This window comes from Ochotona princeps, chromosome 1, assembly GCF_030435755.1.
Source record: "Ochotona princeps isolate mOchPri1 chromosome 1, mOchPri1.hap1, whole genome shotgun sequence".
Taxonomy (NCBI): Eukaryota; Metazoa; Chordata; class Mammalia; order Lagomorpha; family Ochotonidae; genus Ochotona; species Ochotona princeps.
The window spans coordinates 8,292,992-8,313,360 of NC_080832.1; the positions used below are offsets into that span (position 1 = coordinate 8,292,992).

General features: G+C 48.0%; 1 protein-coding gene across 2 annotated transcripts in view; it reads right to left on the reverse strand.

The window, feature by feature from the left end:
- The window catches only part of ZDHHC14 (zinc finger DHHC-type palmitoyltransferase 14), a 238,030-nt gene that overhangs the window by 147,475 nt on the left and 70,186 nt on the right, over positions 1-20,369 (reverse strand). The window lies entirely within an intron of this gene.

The window sequence follows — 20,369 nt, forward strand, 5'->3', positions numbered from 1 at the left end:
CCAAAGGGCTTTGGAAGTATCCACATGTATACACAGACACAGGCCACACTTGTACACTTGGATATATGGCTTCACATAGTCAAACTGATCTTTTTTTTTAAAAGATTTATTTTTATTTTTATTACAAAGTCATATACAGAGAGGAGGAGACAGAGAGGAAGATCTCCCGTCCGATGATTCACTCCCCAAGTGACCACAATGGCCGGTGCTACGCTAATCTGAAGCCAGGAACCAGGTACCTCTTCCAGGTCTCCCACGCGGGTGCAGGGTCCCAAAGCTTTGGGCCGTCCTCGACTGCTTTCCCAGGCCACAAGCAGGCAGCTGGATGGGAAGCAGGGTCGGCGGGATTAAAACCGGCGCCCATAAGGGATCCAGGTGCGTTCAAGGCGAGGACTTTAGCTGCTAGGCCATGCTGCCGGGCCCATCAAACTGATCTTAAACAGAATGGTATGTGTATTGGCCAGCTTTCTGTTACTCTAATAAAAAGCCTGAGGCAGACTGACTTTATAAAGAAAGAGGTTTATGTTGTCTCATGGTTTTGGAGATGCACAAACCAAGATGAGGGAGGCTGCACTGGTTAAGTGTCCCATGATGGTGTTTATGCTGGCAGAGTCTTAAGATAAGGCAGGGTTCCACTTGACAGAAGATGCGTGTGTGTGTGTGTGTGTGTGTGTGTGTGTGTGTGTGTGTGTGTTCGTGCGTATGCATGCAAGTGCACCTGTCCATGTCTTTTCTCTATAAAGCCATCAAGATTCTCTTATGGGACCTCCTCTTTAACAACCTAAACCAATATAATGACTCCCCTCAAAGGCCCAACCTCGAAACACCATAATCCAATTACGCTTTCATACTCCCAACATCATTAACACAAATAAGACTTTGGGGACCATATCTTGAGTTTGGGAGAATAAATTTCAAACTATGGCTGTGCAGATATAATCTCCCTCCTAAATTTCTGTGATGTTTGCTGAATAACGGACATCTGCTGAGCATCTGTTAAATCCTGGGCACTACTCTAAGTGTTAGGATGCCAAGATAAACTCCAGGAGCTTATCCTGTCCCTGACAGTCCCTGTCAGCAGAGTTCAGACCAGGAACATCATCACTCTCTGAGCGTGGAGCCTCTCTAAACAGGGTACCATTCTGTGACCAACATGAAAAGTCAATCAGGGGAGGAGGGGGAGGAAGCCCTACAGTTACAACACTGTACCGAGGAAAATAATAATAATAGAGCATGTATTGTCCATTCCCTGGAAAGTCACTCAACAAAGTGAATGGAAGTTAGGAGAACCAGGGCTGGCATGGTGATGTAGTAGGGAGAGCTGCCTGTGTGGTACCAGCATTACAGAAGGGAGGGGCAGCCCCACTGCCCGTTCATTTTCCTGCTAATGACCTGGACAAGCAGCAGAAGATGGCCTAAGGACTTGGACCTTTGCACCCATGTGGGAGACCCAGAAGAAGCTCCTGGCTCCTAGCTTCGGATTGGCCCAGCTCCAGCTGTTGAGGACATTTGGGGAGTCACCCAGTAGAAAAAAAGATCTCTTTCTGCATCTGCTTTTCTCTGTGTACCTTTGACTTTCAAGCAAAATTAATAAATCTGAAGAAGCTACAAGAGCAGAATGTGAAAAATAGGCTGGCATTATGCAACGGGTTAAGCTCCTGTCTGAAGTATCCCATTGCAGAGTGCCTATTTCAATCCCAGCTGCTCCTCTCTGAGGCAGCTCCCTGCTGCTAATGCACCTGGTAGTCAGTAAGTCCCAGGTGCTTGGGCTCCTGCCACCCACATGGGGCACCGGAATGGGGTTTCAGGCTCCTTCCTTGGGTCTTGCCCTGTCCTGGCTACTGTGGCCATTTGGGAAATGGACCAACAAAAGGAAGATCTCTCTTTCTCTCTCACTCTCTCTGGGTCCACCTTTGAAATAATAAATAACTCTTTAAAAAAAAAAAAACAGCTGAAAGCAGCAATCGGAAATTTGAGCCTTCAATTCTTTTCTTTTACAAAAAAGGTAAAGTGAGAAGAGTGAGGCGGCTGTAAGAGCAGCAAAGGCCTGGCAGGGTACTAGTCTGTATATAGATGGTGTGCGCAAGTGCTTACTTTACGTCACGGCTTCACAACCCACGGACATACTATCAACTCTCATCTCACCCAACTTTCCCCAATCATGAGTGCTTCCTGTGCAAGTAACTGAAGCCTCTGCAGCAAACCCCTGAGCCTGGGTTTCACACAAAGTTCTCCTGTGACAGGCTCCCCTGTTAGCAATTCACGAATCCAGTATGTGGCACTGGACTATTTTAATTGACTGATAGCTCTGCATTACAGACAAAGCGATTCAAATAAGTATACTGACTGAATAGCACACGGTATTTAATGATCTGCTAAGATAAAAACTAAAACACCAAAATATTGTAGGAAATCACTCATCATTTTACACATACCCAAAGAAGTGTAAAATGATCCATACAGCAAATAAAACTCCACACACACTAGTGAATAGAGGAAACCCTTTTTTACTTTTTGCTCCAGAAACAAAAATTATTGAGAAGGATCCCAGAGACAAAATGAATATTACTACTATCAGGTCCAGGGATATGCTGTGGTTCCATATACCACAGGTCTGAAACAGAGAAAACTTTCAAATAATTATTTGCATGAAATCTTGTCTTGGGGCCAGCATTGTAGCATAGCAGGTAAAGCTGCAGCCTGTGATGCCAGAATTCAATACAGGAACTGGTGTAAATTCTAACTGTTCTACTTCTAATCCAGCTCTCTGCTAATGTGCCTGGGAAAGAAGAGTTAGATGGTCCAAGAGTTTGGGCCCCTGTGCAGGTGGGAGACCCAGAGGAAGCTCCTGGATTCTGGCTTTGGTCTGGCCTAACCCTAGCCACAAAAATCCATTTGGAAAGTGAATCAGTGAATGAAGATCTCTGTGTCTCTCCTTTCTCTGTAACTCCTTTTAAAAAACTATCTTTATGATAATCTATCTCGGTCAACTATGCCTAATAAGAACTGTTTAAACCAATAAATTTCTCTATAAGGGAAAGGAGGGGAGTACTTTAAAAAATAATTTCCCCAATGTAGGCCACAGAAAACAGACCATTTGCACACTGCGAATTCACGGGGATGTAGTCAAGACTCAGACGTGCCAGAAGTCCCTGCTGCTGTCACCCATGGCAGCTACTAACAGAGAAAATTCAGCTTTTTCCTTTCCTACTGATTTAACTAGAAAAGCTTTCAGCTCTCCTTCACTGAATAGAAGACGAGCTGCAGGTGGTCATATGCAACCTTCATCATGAGGTCACATGATCCTTCAAACCCAGTTTGTTGAGTTGTTATAATGAGGGAAGGATATTGGTCACACACCCGAGGAGACCGTGTGATTCTTCTTCATTCTGCTAGTGGAATGTGTTACACGTGCAGTCTGCACACACCCAGCCATCCCAGCCTCCTCCACCATGCTGCAGAACTGTTTGCTAACATTTAGGTAACAATTTCTTTTTCTTTGCATCTGTGTATCAGGGATTGGGGCTTGCCATTTTCTCTTCTTTCAGTGCCCTTGTCTGGTTGTGGCATGAGAGACAGGCTGGCAGGTTACATGAGCCTGGAAATGTTCTCTCCTCTGCAGCTTCGTGGCAGAGTGTGAGAAAGATTGGTACTTGCCACTCTTTAAACACTCGGTAGAAAGAGCTATCACTGGCTCTTCTTTGATGGCAGACTGCCTCTTGCTCATTCCATGTCCTTTACTCATTATTGGTCTGTTCTGATTCTCTGCTCCATGAGTTAGTCTTGGTAGTTTGCATGTGCCTATACTTCTATTTGAAGGGCAGATTTACAGAGAGAAGGAGAGACAGAGAGACATCTTCTGTTCATTAGCTCACTCCCCAAATGGCTGCAACAGCCAGGGCTGAGCCGATCCAAAGCCAGGAGCTAGTAGCTTCTTTCTGGATCTCCCATGTGGGTACAGAGACCCAAGGACTTAGGCCATCCTCTGTTGCTTTCCCAGGTCATAATCAGGGAGCTGGATCAGAAGTGGAGGAGCCAGGACATGAACTGGCACCCATATGGAATGCCGGCACTGTTACCCTGTTATGCCATTGTGCCAGTCCCATGTTTGTCTCTAAGTTATCCAATCTGTTGGCATGTAACTGTTCATAGCCATTTCTGGTGATCCTTTGTGTTTCTATGGTATCAGATGTGGGGTCTGAGTTAATGTAGCTAAGGTTTGTCAATTGTGTTTATCGTACCAAAGATCAAAGCTTGAATTGTTAACTGCTCTGACCTTGTTTCTAGATATTTTTAAGTTTTCCTTTTGAATTTCTTCTTTGATCCCATTTGCTGTTATGCACATGTGTTTAAAGTCCACATATTTGTGAATTTTCTGAAAAAAAAAAGAAACTGTTTCAACACAAAAACTGTAACAACTGATACATGAACTCTGTAAAGTTACAGGATACAAATCAACAGGAAAAAGCCATATCTTATAAAAATATTTATTTATTTAAAGAGTTAGGGAAGGAGAAGAGGAGAAGGCGGAAAATAGGAATAAAAGAGGGAGGGAGAGGGAGGGAGAGAGAGAAAGAGAGATCGGAGTCTTCTACTTGCTGGTTCACTTCCCAAATGGTCACAATGAATAGGACTGGCCAAGGCCAAAACCAGGAGCTAGCAGCTTCCTATGGATCTTCCTTACGGGTGAGGGGCCCGAGGCCTTGAGCCATTCTCTGCTGCTTCCCCAGGCCAAAGCAGGGAACTGGATCATAAAAGTGGAACACCCAGGACTCAAACTGGCACCTACATGGGATGTCAGTTTCTTAGGCAGCAGCATTTTTACACACCAACAGAGAATTAACCACCCCCCCAAAAATCAAGAAAACAATGCCATCCATAAGAACTGCAAACATATAAAAAAAAATTTGACAGTAAATTTTACAAAGATGAAAGACCCATATACTGAAAACTATAAAACTTTGTAGAAAGAAATTGAAGAAATAAACAGAGATGAATTCATGGCTTAGAAGAATCAATATTACAAGATGCTCATACTATCCAAAGTGATCTGAAGATTCCGTGCAATTTCTACAAAATTCTAAGAGTATTTTTCATACAAATAGGGGGGAAAAACAATGCTAAAATCTATACGGAACCACAAAAGACTCCCAGTAGCCAAAGCAATCCTCAGAAAAGCACACAGCCAGAAGCATCGTGCTATCCAATTTCAACATCTACTGCACAATTACACTACTACATCAAAAAGGTTCAGAAATACAGCCACATATCATGGTCAACTGATTCTCACAAAAGGTAGGAATGGGCAAAGGCAATTTCCTCAGTAGATGGTGCTGGGAAAACTGGATATTCATTTAAAACAAGAAAATTAAATTCTCATCTTACACTACTTAAAAATCAACAATGGGTTAAAAATTAAAGTCTGAAACTGTGGAACTACCGGAAGAAAACATAGGTAAAAGAACTCCATGACTCTTTTGCACAATTTTTTCAATATGACTTCAAAAGCAATTACAACTAAAAAAAATTCAATGGAATAATACTAGATTTTTTTTTTTAAAGATTTATTCATTTTTATTACAGCCAGATATACACAGAGGAGGAGAGACAGAGAGAAAGATCTTCCGTCCGATGATTCACTCCCCAAGTGAGCCGCAACGGGCCGATGCGCGCCGATCCGATGCCGGGAACCAGGAACATCCTCCGGGTCTCCCACGCGGGTGCAGGGACCCAATGCATTGGGCCGTCCTCAACTGCTTTCCCAGGCCACAAGCAGGGAGCTGGATGGGAAGCAGGGTCGGCGGGATTAAAACCGGCGCCCATATGGGATCCCGGGGCTTTCAAGGCGAGGACTTTAGCCGCTAGGCCATGCCGCCGGGCCCGGAATAATACTAGATTTTAAAAGCAAACAACAGAGTGAAGACAGTTGATAGGCTAGGAGAACATACGGACAATCCATACACTTGTGATAGGAGGTCAATATCCAAATACCCAAGGAACGCAAATCAATAGTGAAAAAAAATAGTGGACCAGTCCCGGGGGGTAGCAAGTAAGATGTCACCTGCATTCTGGCACTCTGCATCAGGACACTGGTTCTAGTCTCAGCTGCTACACTCCCAATGCAGCTCCTGCTGATGCATTGGGCAAAGCAGCGGAAGATGGCCCACGTGCTTGGGTCCCTACCACCCATGTAGCAGACCCTCATGGAGTTCCCAGCCCGTGTTTTCAGCCTGACCCAGACCTGGTCATGGCAGCGGTATAGGAAGTGAACCAGCAAATGGAAGAACTCTCTCTCTCTGTCTCTCCATCCCCCTGTCACTCTGCCTTAGCAATCAATACATCTAAAACAAGACAAGTAACTTGATTAGAAAATGGGTGAAGGGGCTGAACGGACAGTTACAGAAAAAAAGTCACATGAATGGCTAATCGCTACATGAAAAAAAAAGGCCTGGCTTCCCTAGTCACTGCGAAAACATAAATTAAAACTACAATGAGATATCACCTCATATCTGCTAAAATGGCTATTAACAAAAGACAAAAGATAAGTGTTGGTGAGAATGCATAGTGTTGATGGGAAAGTAAATCAGCACAGCCATTATGCAGATGTCTCCAAAAACTGAAAGGATCCACAGGATCCACAGGATCCACAGGATCTACAGGATCCAGCAGTCCCACCGCTGAGTAGGAATCCAAAGGCTTGGAGTCAGCGTGCAGTGATGTGAACCCACCACGTGGGCAGACGTGATGTGAGCCCACCACATGGGCAGACGTGATGTGAGCCCACCACGGTGACTGCAGCCAAAACAGGGAATCAACCTAAGTGTCTGTCAGTGGGTGGACAGATAAAGAAAATGCGGAATTTTCTTTTTCAAGATTTATTTATTTTATGTGAAAGGCAGGATTACAGAGATAGATATTCCATCTGTTGGTTCACTGACCAGAACCTGACCAGTCTAAAGCCAGGAGCCAGGAGCATCTTCAGGATATCCCATAAGGGTGCAGGGGCCCAAGCACTTGGGCCAACCTCCATGGCTTTCCTAGGCCATTAGCAAGGAGCTGGATCCAAAGTGGAGCATCCAGGAAATGAGTCAGTGCCCACGTGGGCTGCAGGTGCCACAGGTGGAGGATTACCTGCAATGTCACCATGCCAGTCCCACAAAGGGGTATTTTTAAGAGAAGGAAAATCTTTCATTTATAACATAATACGGATAACCCTGTAGCTAATGTTTTAGGTGAAATAAGCCCAACACAGAATCAATATACCACTCCAGCTCATATATATGTAAAAAACAGTGAAAGTCAAAGAAATAGAAAATACAAGAGACTCCCAGGGGCCATGAGGGGTTACCAGTAGTACAATGGGGCCAGCCAGGGTGAGTAAAAGTCCATTGCTTCTCCAAGGGGAAAAGACCGGGTGGATATTGTTCAAAGGACACAAGATTCCAGTAAGGAGGAATAACTTCACAAGATCCATCAGGTGTCCAGTGAGCCTCGTTAATAACAACATGTTCACCCGTGAACAGTACAAAGAAAGCAAACTGTGAGGTTTATCACACACACACACACACACACACACACACACACACACAATTATGTGAAGCAATGAATGGCCAAATAGCTGGATTTAATCATTCCACAACATATACATATGAGGGCATTACAAAAAGCCCTTGGAAAATGTCATGAAATTTATTTATCGGTATAAAATTTATTTATTGGTATAAAAACTTGAAGTCCGAACATGTAGCTTTTTCCTAATACCTATTTTCTATAAACGTTTCGAAGACCTTCTCATGAGCAGATTTCAATATTTTGCACGAAAATAAATTTGCCTTTTAGTCTTCTAATTCCATTTTCCAACAAACACTTTGAAATACACTTATATGTTAAAACACCCATTGTCTACCATAAAAATATACAGTTCACACGATTTGAAAAATGAACGCAACTCAAAAAGAATCACAGTTTTCAAAAGTACCATTCATCTTTTTACCTTTTCTTTCCCAACCGTGATGCCTAGGAAATACAATTTATTCAGAAAAATGACAACACACGATGTGCCGTAGCCTGGCCACCCACAGCACTGCTACACTAAGTCTCCCGGAGCTGGCAACCTTCCCACATCCCTGAGAGCAAAGCTGCCCTCTGCGTGCGCCTGTGAGGACCATCCAAGGGCCTTTCCTACAAGATTGTGAAACACGCTGCTTTCAGACTGGGGTTCTCAAGTGCCTTTTCCAGAGGGAAACCTCACCCACCCAAAGGCGAATATCGCTGCTAGCTTGATCGAAAAGAGAAACCACGAAGTACTCCTGGGGCTCAGCTCAGACCCAGAGGAAAGCTCCACGCCACACCACAGATTTGCTAGGCCAAGAAGCACAACTCCAAGTCTAAACAGGAGTCCCAGCATTTGGCACAGAGACTGAATCGTACACTAATAAGCATCTGTCAATCACTATGTGGGCGGAGCATGCAGAGAAAAGGCTGCTGGCGCCCAGCCTCAGGCATCCACCACCCTCCCCAGGCTGACGTGGCAGCTGCCGTGGGCACACATCTCCATGCTGTAGCTGGATCCTGAAGCAGCATGGTGACTCCGGGTCTACAGCCCATGTGCAACAGGCAGCCACAGCAGGCTACTGACCAGAGGCTCCCTCGCTGCCCTAGTCCCAGGCGCACAGCCCCACCCTGCTGCAGGCTGCTGCACACCTGGTTTCTCCAGGTCCAGGAACGGTGTTGCCCTGGATCCAGACCGCCAGCTGGGACAGAAAGGCAGCATCAGAACCACCCCCTCTCCACCGCAACTGCCTAGGCGAATGATCAAAGAAACTAGGCCTGGATCTCAGGGTGGCTTGCACTCAAACTTCCCCTTGATTTTTGCAGAAACTGTTTGAAACAGCCTTGGGTCAAGAAGTGAACCCCAACATGTCATCCTTCTATTTTCCCCTTCTTAGAGTAGGGGTTTACCAAATGTTCAGGAATGTTGACAGTTATTTTTGTTTATAAAGTTATTTTTTTCATTCATCCCTGAAGTGCTCCCAGCACTAGTCTCTTTGGTGGGATTTGGCCTAGTGCTTAGATGACACCTGGGTTGCTGGCACCCATCTTGGAATGCCTCGGTTCAAGTATCAGCTTTTCTTCATTCTGGCTTTCTGCTAATGCACACCCTGGGAGGAGGCAGCTGATAGTGCCAGCGGTTGGGTCCCTGTCACCCACATGGGAGACCTGGATGGAGTTCCTGGTGCCTGGCCAAGCCCAGGTCATTGTGGGCATCTGGGGTGTGAACTGGTAAGCGAGAACTCTCACTGCCAGCCCACCTCTTTGTCTCTCAGATAAAAAACATTTTTATTAAAAAAAAGTTTAAAAGAAATCAAGGCCCAGTACAATGGCTCAATTGGTTAATTCTCTCCCTTCAAGGGAGGTGGAAACAGCCTGCATGGGCTTGCAGACCCAGCAGGGGCAACAGGATGGGTGCACAGCAGCAGATGGGGACTGGAGGCTTTTGGCCCCAAGAAACGAACCTAATCCTTACTCTGTGCAAAAACACTTCTTGAGTGCCGGGGCAAACCCTCAGCCCTGAGGACACTGCTCTCACTGGAGCCTCCACAACGGGCTCTCTCTCTTCCCTGAGAACCACGCCATGACAGAGCAGATAACACTGAGTGGGCCCCAAGTGACCAGCAGTGCCACCAGCAGAGGCACCACGTGGGTAAAGGGCAGTTGGCTGCGATGACCAGGCCTGGCCTCTCTAAGTGACCTCCCCAAGTACAGGCCAGTCCGGCAGGAATCAAATATGTTTGTGCTTTGCTAAAAGCACAAAACAAGTCTCTTGCTGGTCACGGTTCCCACCTGAGACAGGATCATAAGCGTAACGTACCACTTTACTGGGAGAGATGGCCACAAACTCTGCTGCTCCTGCCACCAAGGAAGTCCCACTCTCCGTCCCGTGACTCTGGACTGGCTGGGGGGACTCATGGGACCCAGAGAATGCAACGATAGCAATTCTGGGACCTCTGGGCTGGCTCGTTACGTCCTGCAGCTTCAGTCTGGGATGTTGAAAGGAACCACTCAGCACATACAACGAAGAATAACAACCAGGGAAAAACAAGCACACCGACTAGGCCAGCAACCCTTCTTGGGAGCAGCAAATAACTCCAGTTCAGTTTTTAGACAGGTCCGTACTACCAAGTTTCAAGGAGGATTTACAATATGCATTTATCATAGAAGATCCAAACACAGCATGAACTTCTGTGTGACTCGTTACTTTGCATCTTTGTTCACAGTAACTCCCTCAAGTTTTGTCACTTGGTTCTTTTTTTAGATCTGACCAACAAGACAGGAGGAGGAAGGCAGGGAAGGAAGGGGACAAAATGGCCAGCTGCACCTGCGTGCCTTGGGAATCATGGTGATCCTGAGAGTACACTCATCCAAACAGCCTTCTTCACACGGCCTGGACCCACACATGGATCTTCCTCAGGGGGCTTCAGTGCCATTCAGCTGCTAGGGAGGGGCTGTGCAAGGGAGCACAGTCCTACTAGCAGCAGTAGATAAACGTGTGATAGCAAGGTTTCAGGCTCCAGTAGCCCCTTTCAGCTGACGACATCCCTACCCGGGCCATATCCCAAACATCGTAGATACACAATGAGGTGTCTCACTTCCATTTCTTCTGTTACTGGATCTTCACTTGCCAAGTGAGCACTCAGCATGAAAGGATTGTGTTGCCAGCTTCTCACATGCTCCCGTGCACACCTGGGCAGCCAGCAACCCCCGGTGATGCTCTGTGATGAAATAAGCCTCCCTGAGCTCAGCTAACGCAGAGAATGCTCCTGCAGAGATACGGCGTCCTGGCATGGTGTGTTTAATGGTGCCGGAGGCTTCCTCAGGTATGCAATGGAACTGTTTCTCCTGCAATCCCACAAGGTTGGCAGTTAACTGAAGCAGCACCTACCACACAGGCACTGGGTACCGCAACACCCAGTACCTCACAGGGCTGACTCCAGCTTGGCCAGAGGTGCCACCATGAAGGAGGGGCCACAAAGGGTCACCACAGACCCACACCACATTCCTGGTACCCCCCTGGTGGACACAGACAGTCCCATAGTGACGGCATGGGAGAGAAACTGATGGTTTTTCTCATGCGTCAGGGCAGAAGAGGGGCAGGTGGTGTTGAACCTTGGTGTTGAAACTTTCCAGAGATCTTCTGCAGAGCTACTGTAAGTCCAGTAAGGTTACAGGAAAAGCAGGAAGCCCACCACCTCTGAAACCCTAGAGCTCCAGACAGCACCCCCAGCTAACAGCAGGAATCTGAGGACAGGAAGAAGGCTCCACATGTGGGGGTGGGAAGCTGGACCGCACAGTCCAGGACGGTATTACTCGCAGACCCTCAGGGAATCCCAACAAGGAACAAAAGGCTGTCAACTGCCTCACACACACAGGACCAGGATCTGGGCCAACAGGGCTCTCAACCCTGTAGGGCTGGAAAAGGACTCTGCGCTCGTGGTAGACTCCCACCACCCGAGCAGTCCAGGCCTCTCAGCCACCGTTTCTAGAAGAGGCTAGCTGAATGCATGCTGGTCACCCACTGAGTGCTGTAACGGCACTCCCTGGTGCCCACTGCTGGGTGGAACCGGGCATCAGCGGCACTGCGGCTTGCCCACTGGCCCCCTGTGGCCTTCAGGCTTTACCATTTTGGGGGGAGAGACAGAGAAAGAGAGAGAGAGAGAGAGGGATGTGCCCAGCTGAGGTCAGTCTCCCTGTCCTGCCCTTGGACCCTGGGGGCCAGCACTTCTATGAGGCCATACAGTCTTGAGCTACAGTAGGTATCCTTGTTTTTATTACCTACCCAGGAAAATGTGGCCTATAAGGGGCAGTGGCAGGGAAGGTGAGAGGACAGAAAGGTGAAAAGAGGTGGGGGCTTCACATTTATAGACCTTAGCTCAAAATGCAGCTGCTGTTCCAGAAATAGTGAGCAGCCCAGGAGGCAGGGATTCAGCCATGCAAGTGCCCTTGCCTCTGGAAAGCCATGAGCAGTGGCCATGCACACGTAATGCACTAAGGTAGGCGGCGCTCCAGAAAGCACAGCAGCGTTCCCTGCTCCCTTCACCGTGCGCCAGCTGTCTCGTGATGTCCCGCTGGAGGCTATTTTTAGCAGCGATCATTATTCACATTAAGGAGTAGAAATGAAAATCAGATGAACTAGCAGAGGCATGGGAGGCCTTGCCCACAGACTGCCTTTGAAAGGCATCTGCCCCCACCAACACACACACACACACACATACTCATATCCCTGCAACCTGTGCCAATCACAGACCAAAGCCTGGGGCTCTGCCACAGCCAAACAAGAGTTACTGTGTGTGTGCGTGTGTGTGTGTGTGTGTGTGTGTGTGTACGGTTGCAGCCGGCTGAGGGTCTCCCAGCCCCAGGACTATGTGGTGATCTGAGACTGGCAGAGCTGAGCCATGAGGTCCTCCGCTACACGCACCACGTGTGTTTCAACCAGCTCAATCGCTCTCGCGTGCCTCCTGCTAAGCCCCACCCTGCCCTTCCTGTGCCCGTGCGCATTTTGTTTGTTGCCCCACACATGACACAACGGATAAAAAACTGATTTCCACGCCTCCTGTGGATGGGTGGGAAGGGGAATGTGACACCACCGCCACAGCTCCTTTCCCGTTTGACAGTCCGCTGGGTGGTACAGGGCTCCAGGTGGGACTGAAGGGCAGTGTCCTGAATGGGGGGAAGGGGGTGCAGTGAGGGTCACCAGACATGGGGAGACTTCCCAAAGACAGGGAAGCTCTGCACGGATGAGGCATCTCAGTGGGACGAGATGGGAGCCTCCCTCCCAGCCGCCCTCAACCCACTGAGGGCTGCACAGGCCGCCTCTCCCGCCGGGGTCTCCCAGCCTCCTTGTTCCGCAGACCTGAGTCCTCCGGCCTCCGTTTCCAAGCCCCATGCTTGCATTAACTCTCACCATATGCTATTCCCACTGCCCGGCCAATGTCTCCGAACTCCCAGCCACTACCGCAAACACAAGGAACTTGTCCCATTCCTACACTAGAGGAAATCTTACAAGGGGAGGACAGGCACATGGGAGAAACCAGGGAGGGACCGGCCTGTTTGCTTACACTGCTTGGTGCCACCATCTATACCTCACTGACAGTTTGTCATTTAGATAGAAAAACAGGGGCTACGGGTCACATTTTTCTGCTTTACGACAAACATTAGCCCTGTTTCTTGCATAGATATCTTAGGAGAAACACCTTTATTCTAGGTATCCCCAGGTAATCATCAGATACAGTCCCACTTGGAAATAGCTGAATTTTATCTCTTGATTCTTTTTTTCCAAGATTTATTTACTCATCTTTTCAAAGGGCAGAAAGAGAGAGGAAAAGACAGAAAGACGTGTTCCATGTACTGGTTCACTCCCCAAATACAACAGCCAGGGCTAGAACAGGCTGAAGCCAGGACAGGAGCCAGGAACTCCATTCGGACTCCTATGCAAGTGGCAGGAACCCAAGTACTTGAACCACTATCTGCCACCTGCCAAGTACATTAGCAGGCAGCTACATCACAGGACTCAAAAGAGGACCTCGATGTGAGATCCAGGCGTCCAAAGCAGGACTTGCTCCACTGTACCACAGCACACGTCCCTCATCTGGATTCTTAAGATAAATCATAACTACGGAAGGCTATCATGAATTCACTGCCACTTTTCATTGAATGTATGTTTGACCAGTCGCAACCGGTTTCACAAGCACTTGAGAAAACAGCACACAAGTCACAGTACGTGTATGTAGCGGCACATGTAATCACACAGCAAGCAGCCACATGCCTACATGTAGGGACTCACACATGTAAGTAATCATACATGTGACAGCACATAGAACGAATCACACTCATAAGGATCTGCACACCTAACAGTACATAAGTAATTACACACTTTAAGTAGCTGCACATCTAAGCAATGGCATATATGGCTGCACACCTACATAAACCCACATATAGGCATAGTACTGTCTGCGCATGACACTGGATCCTTGCTTCCCTGCTGTAACACCAGAGCCCTCAGAGATACCTTCTGTGGTCTATCCTCCTCTGTGAATCCCAAATTGCAAAATTATATTGGGCTATTGCCAAAAGATTCTGCACTGACATTGTCAAAGTGTGGGGGGGAGCAAATTCATTTCTTATTAATTTTTCCCTGCCATAACAGCCCTTAATCCTCACCGGGCGTCAAATGATATCAACAGTGAAACAGAAGAGATTTTCTACCACGTGATGCTGTTTGACTATCAACAAACACTAAACTTACAAAGTTACTCAGGAATCACAACACTGCACTCTGGGGAGACTGTTAGAGACTAATTAAAACCCACAAGATCAACGCTCCTCCAAGTGAACAAAATCACCAAGGGAACCACAAAGTGGGGAGAAAGGGAAGACACTGCTAGCCATCACACAGACTCCCTCCCCGGGGCAAGCTTGCTAACAAGCTGAACAGACTCAAGTGCAGGAAGAGAGGAGAAAAGGGCGCCCGGGGCCATGGACCACAGTTCTTACCCATCTTCCTGCCAAGCCAGTCCCAGCCTGTGGGCTCTCCTGAGCTTTAATCTGCACAGATGTGTTCTGGGACAGACAATCCCAGCCCCACAGCCAGGAGGCCCCTGCACAGTGGGCAGGGGGGCAGTGGACCGTTTCCCCAGAAGGGAGAACAGCCATGGGACCAGCCCAGACCAGGAACTCTGGCTGCCAGGGTGCACACTGGCACTCAGAGATCCTCCCCACCCCCGAGGGCGAGTTTTGGGTCTTGACCTTCAGCTGCTGGGACAGAGCCCCATGGGGTCCTGGTTTTAGGATTTCATCCTCAGAGGATCCTCACAAATAACAAAGGCAGGGAGGGTTGGGAGCACAGCCTTTGTTGTCCAATCTAGAACATTAGAGGATGGTGCACAGCAGGTTGTCAGGTTCAAATCCCACTTCCAGAGACAGCATTCCCATGTGACCTTGACCAGCACAGTGAACAAAACAGATCTTCCGGCCCTAGTTAACATCTCCCCAGCCCCACCCCAAGGTCTGGCAGGTGTGCTCATGTAAATGAAACGTCCCACCCAGAATCCCAGCCTGTGGTAACTGAGACTCTGATACAGCACCCTGCACAATTCGCCTTGACATGAGCAGAACTACCTGGGCTAGCATTGTGGCACTGTGCCTTTAGCCATCCTCTGAGACACTGGCATCCCACAGGGGTGCCAGCTCAAGTCCTGGCTGCTCCACTTCCCATGCAGCTCCTGGATAATGCACAGAGGATGACCCTGCCACACGCATCAGAGACTCAGCGGGAGATGCAGACTCCTGGCTTCAGCCTGGCTCAGTCCTGACTACTGCAGCCACTTAAGGGAGTGAACCAGCAGAGATCCTTTCCCCTTGCTGTATGTCTCTCCCTCCCTCTCTCTGTAACTCCACTTCTCAAGCAAATTGGAAAAGAGAGAGAGAATAGCATTGCTCAAAGTAACCCCACTCACTCAAGTGGTCAGGAGCAGAAACAAAGTAGTTAAGCAAATTCTCCAAAGAACTGCACCTCCCTTGGCAAAGCTGCAGGCTCAAAGCGCAAAGTGTTTAAAAGAGAAGGCGGGCAAGGCTGGGAGCCCATCTCCTCCCACACCTGTGCTCCAAAGGGAATCGCCAAGGGGAGAAACACGACCACGCTTCTCCTTCCTTTAATTCTTGACAGCTTCAAAAGCGCTCTTAGATAATTATGTCACATCACACCCAGAGCAGCTGTTGGTGCCCCGCTGGGCAGCAAGCCGCCCTCGTACTCCGCCTATACCAAAGCTCCAGGGCATAGATGACTTTGACCCAGGAAAGCCCTGGGTTGGATGGAGGGAACAGAAGGCAGGCCACTCTTCAACAAGGGAATGGATACAGGAGAAGGCCCACTGGACCACCAACCACATCCCAGGCACCTGCATCACAGAACATATCAGACCCCAGAGATGGATCCCAAAACTGGGCAGCTAACAGGACCCACTATGGCACTGTTTGCACCTCCTCCTCAAGCCAGATCTATGACCACGGGCCAGGGTGGCATCCCAAAACAGAGGCTGGGAAGGCCTGTCCTGGGCAGCAGGTCTCTTTACATGAGGGAGGAAAACGATGCACGTGCCTAAGCAACAGTAGTGACCTGCCGGCACTAGCAGGCCTGCGAGGAAGAGCAAAAACTTCCATCTCCTCTGTTCTTCCTCCAATGCCTAGGGACGGGGGTATGGGGAAAACTCCCACCTCCTCTGCTCTTCCTCCATGCCTGGGGGCTGGGGGGAATCCCATCCCTCTGCTCTTCTCTGATGGCTGCAGGGAAATCACTCCTTGCTGGGTGGGCGAGTCAGAGGAAAGGGGCATGGATGGGCGGGTGTGGACAGGCCCAGGCAGCTGTCAAAGGAGGTCACCTGATCCTGAGGGGAGCTCAGGCAAGGATGCTACCCCCACAAAGGCCCTGAGTACTGCCTTCCTCTGCTGTTGTCTCCTGAGTCTTTGAACCCTAATCCACAGCCACTGCCCAGCCTCTGCTGACCCTGCAGGGCAGCCTGTCTATGGTGTCAGCTTGGGAAGTCCTGCGGGCCTCTGTATCCTCCAGGCCACGGCCACGCTGGAAGAACCTCAGATGGTGGGGCGCAGTGCAGTCAGCACCCTGCTTGCCTCCTGTCTTCTCAGAGCTTTGTAAAGCAGCTGGTTTCTCCCAGGAGATAACACCCCACAGAGGCACAGCTGGAAAAATGGCATGAGCCAGGTCCACCCATTTGCCCTAAGTAAAATGTGATGATACCCAAACCGAGGTCTGCTCTCAGCCCAAAGCACAAAATGGCACCGAACCAGGCTGTCCGGGACACTCACAAAAGGAAGCTCTTTCCAGTCCAGCTGTAATCAATATTGTTCTTAAGCCATGGCTAATGGAGCATTTAACAAGCTATCGGGGTCAAATGCAGCATTCACAAGCAAACACCAGCTTGGGCCTGCTGTTTCCACTGAACAACTGCATTAAAACAGGGAAATTATCAAAATTTTCAGAGACTTTTTAATGTTCTAGAAGAAAAAAGTAGAAGCATTTGTCTCCATTTTGCTTTTTAATTGTGTTAGTTCAATCTTACAGATGCATTAGTAGCATGTAAAAAACCAGTAATATGTGATACAGTGACCTTTTAATAGAAGGATACATTTCATGGCAGGATCTTCCAAAATCAACAAGCACATCATGTTTCCATAAAGTATTTGGAGAGATAACTGGGAACTATTCCTGATGGAAGAAGAGGAGTGCCTTCAGAAGCAGCAGCAATGAGGACAAGAAAATGAATAGACAATGCTTAAAGAACAGCTGATGCAAGTTTTCCTGACCTTATGTTTTGTCCCTTCACCTTTTGGGTGGCTGAAATGCAGAGACGGAAAAGCCATCCTGCACCTTTAGGCAACCTTGAGAACGTTAACTTGGAGATAAGCATTAGGTTGCAGACAACAGCTGTCGACTTAAAGGCTTAATTTCAGAGCCAGGTAAGGAAAGAATGCACGGTCCACCCAAAGTAAAGAGGCGCAAGTATACAGGGAGCTTATCTATGGCCATGGCCCCAGGAGACACAGCAGCTCTTGGGTGGATGAGAACCAACAGAAGTTCAACTGCACCAGCTCAGCACCCACCCAGTCTTCACAGGCCAGCAACTAGAACAACAGCGCAGGCGGTGATTGTCTGCTGAGTGAGTGAACCCATGCCACGGACACACAACACCTGCTGAGGACCAGTGGTGTGACTGCCACCTGCAATGCCAGCTTCCAGCATCCTAGCATCCATTTCAGTCCTTGCTATTCCGCTTTGTGGCCAACCTCTTGCTAATGCGCCTGGGAAACCAGCAATAGACGGCCCAAGAGCTTGACACCTGCCACTCATGTGGGTGAACCAGATGGAGTTCTTGGCTCTAGCCTTCAGCCTGACCCAACACGAACCACTGAGGCCATTTAGGGCAGTGAATCAGCAGGTGGAAAAATCCCTCTCCTGGTCTTTCTCTCTGTCACTCTGGCTTTTAAATAAAACAAACTATTTTTTAAATTTTTCTTTAAAACTCCCCTGAGTTTTAATCAAGGATGTTCCTTAAATATCCACTGAATGAATGAAGTTGAAATCAAGGATGTCCAGGAAATATCCACTAAATGAATGAAGCTGAGACGAAGCTACACTGGTCAATGCAAGTCCAGGGTGTTAGAAAGCACTTTGATGGCTCAAGTGAAAGGGGCTGCATGGCCTGAGCAAACAGAACGGACTCTGAAGTTTCCTTCTGCAGTATCTGAACCGAGTGAATGAAGAGCACGTAGGTCTTCATTCACTGGTACCCTGTCATGCAGATTCTGTAAAACATCAGTCTAAGAACCAACACACAGAAGTCTCCTGAATCTAAAGAAGAAAAATAGCTATTCCTTTTGCAGTTCTTGCCTGAGGAACCCTCCCCAAAGAACCTGGAGATACCAAGAACACACACTGCTAAGTAAAGCCATCTCATAACAGGAGCTTTCATGGAGAAAAAGCTAGAATCTCCCTGGATGATCTTTATGAGAAAGAGTCCATGCTGCTCCCACTTTGTGTCTGCACATCTGCTTTACCTGGAGCGTATTTATAGGCCACGAGACCCTCTGTCCTGGTGACAGAGGAAGGCGCACGCTGACATCCAGATGTTAAAATGCAGCAGCAGACTTGCTGATTGTCCTGGAAGCTGCCTTGATTTTTTTATTAATTTTTTTGAAGGTTTGATCTGTATCTGGACTGGCTGGTAAGAGAGCTTTCAATTTGCAAAGAAAACAAACAAAAGAGAAGAGAGAGAATGCTGAGTATGCAGTGAATCCTAAAGTTCCTGAAACCATTTAGGGATGCACTTCTTTATTAATTCTTAACTCAGTGTGTTCCACAGACTCAGAACCATGCCTCCTCAAAGTCATTTATTTGCTAATGTTTATAAATATTTACCCGAGTGGTTACCATGCCTCTCAAAACACCATGAGATAAAGCTCACCATTTGCTACGGAAAAATCTGCAGTACATTGTGGCTTGAGAAATGCCATACATGGGCAATTTCCTTCATCTCACCTCATCAGCCCCTACCACGGCCCTCTGAAGAAACAGAACGCAGACGCTACAGCTCTGCCTCGAGTCATCGTGTTTATTAATTCCTTATGAAATGCCAGATAGACCAGGTGTTTTCCATGTCAAGTCTGATTGAACACCCCCCTCCAGAACCTACGAGGGATAATGCAGTGTTCTTCCCACTCACAAGGTGAGAACAGCAGGACCTTGAGGAACCAGGCCTGACCAAGATCACGCGGGAAGGACTCGGGAACACACCACAGGGCCATCCCACCTTAAGTCCCTCTGCCGTCAAAGCCATCATCAGTGTTTTTCCAGAGGAGTGAATTCCTTATCAACCATCTCAAGGGAGGATTGTCAACGCCCTCTGATTCTGCTTGGAGAACAAAGTTCTGCTCACTAGTCCCAAAGACCAAAGCAAAAACATTAAGTGAGCTCCTAGAGATGAAGGAAGCTAGACCCAACAACTTTGCACTGCAGACAGCACCATGTGAGATGACAGGAAAGGCAGATCCCCGGGGCAGCAGCTGGGTGGTGCTGCCAGGAGCAGGGAGGGGCGGAGACTGAACTCCAACGGGCAGGAGAGACTGCGGAAGTTCCTTATTAGAGCTGGGGTGGGGAGAGCTGTTCCCATGATGGACATACGTGTCAAACACATCCAATTGTTAAGTTTTGTTTTATGTAAACTACATCTCAGTAAATCTGAGGCCTTTCAAAAGGAGGCTTAGCAGGAAGGTGAATAATGTATATATACACAACATGTTTTCATTTATTTATTCAATTTTGAAAGGCAGAAGGAGAAACAGAGATCTTCCATCTGCCAGTTCACCTCCCAAATGCCTGCATCAACCAGGGCTGAGCCAGAATAAAGCCAGAAGCCCACCTGTTGCCTCCCAACATATGCATCAGCAAGAAGCTCAATTGGAGCCAAGACTCCAACCAGGCACCCTGATACAGAATACAAATGCCCATCTCTTTCTCTTCTTATCTGACATCCTAGTAAACTCAGAACGGACCAGAAACTCTCGGACGTATTTGATGAACCAAACTCTTTCATGGGTTGAGGTTTCCTGTTGGCCATCTCACAGCTTTACCAACTTATCCCCTTTAGGAAACCCTTCTTTGAAGTTCTGGCTCAGCCACAGAGGTCTGTGACTGGGTGTCCAGGAGTTGTGGGCTACAGGGAAGAGATCTGAATACTAAGTTGGGCAACTGTCTCTCTTGGCCTGGTCGTTCTGCTCCAGTGACCTTGAACAAGTCACTA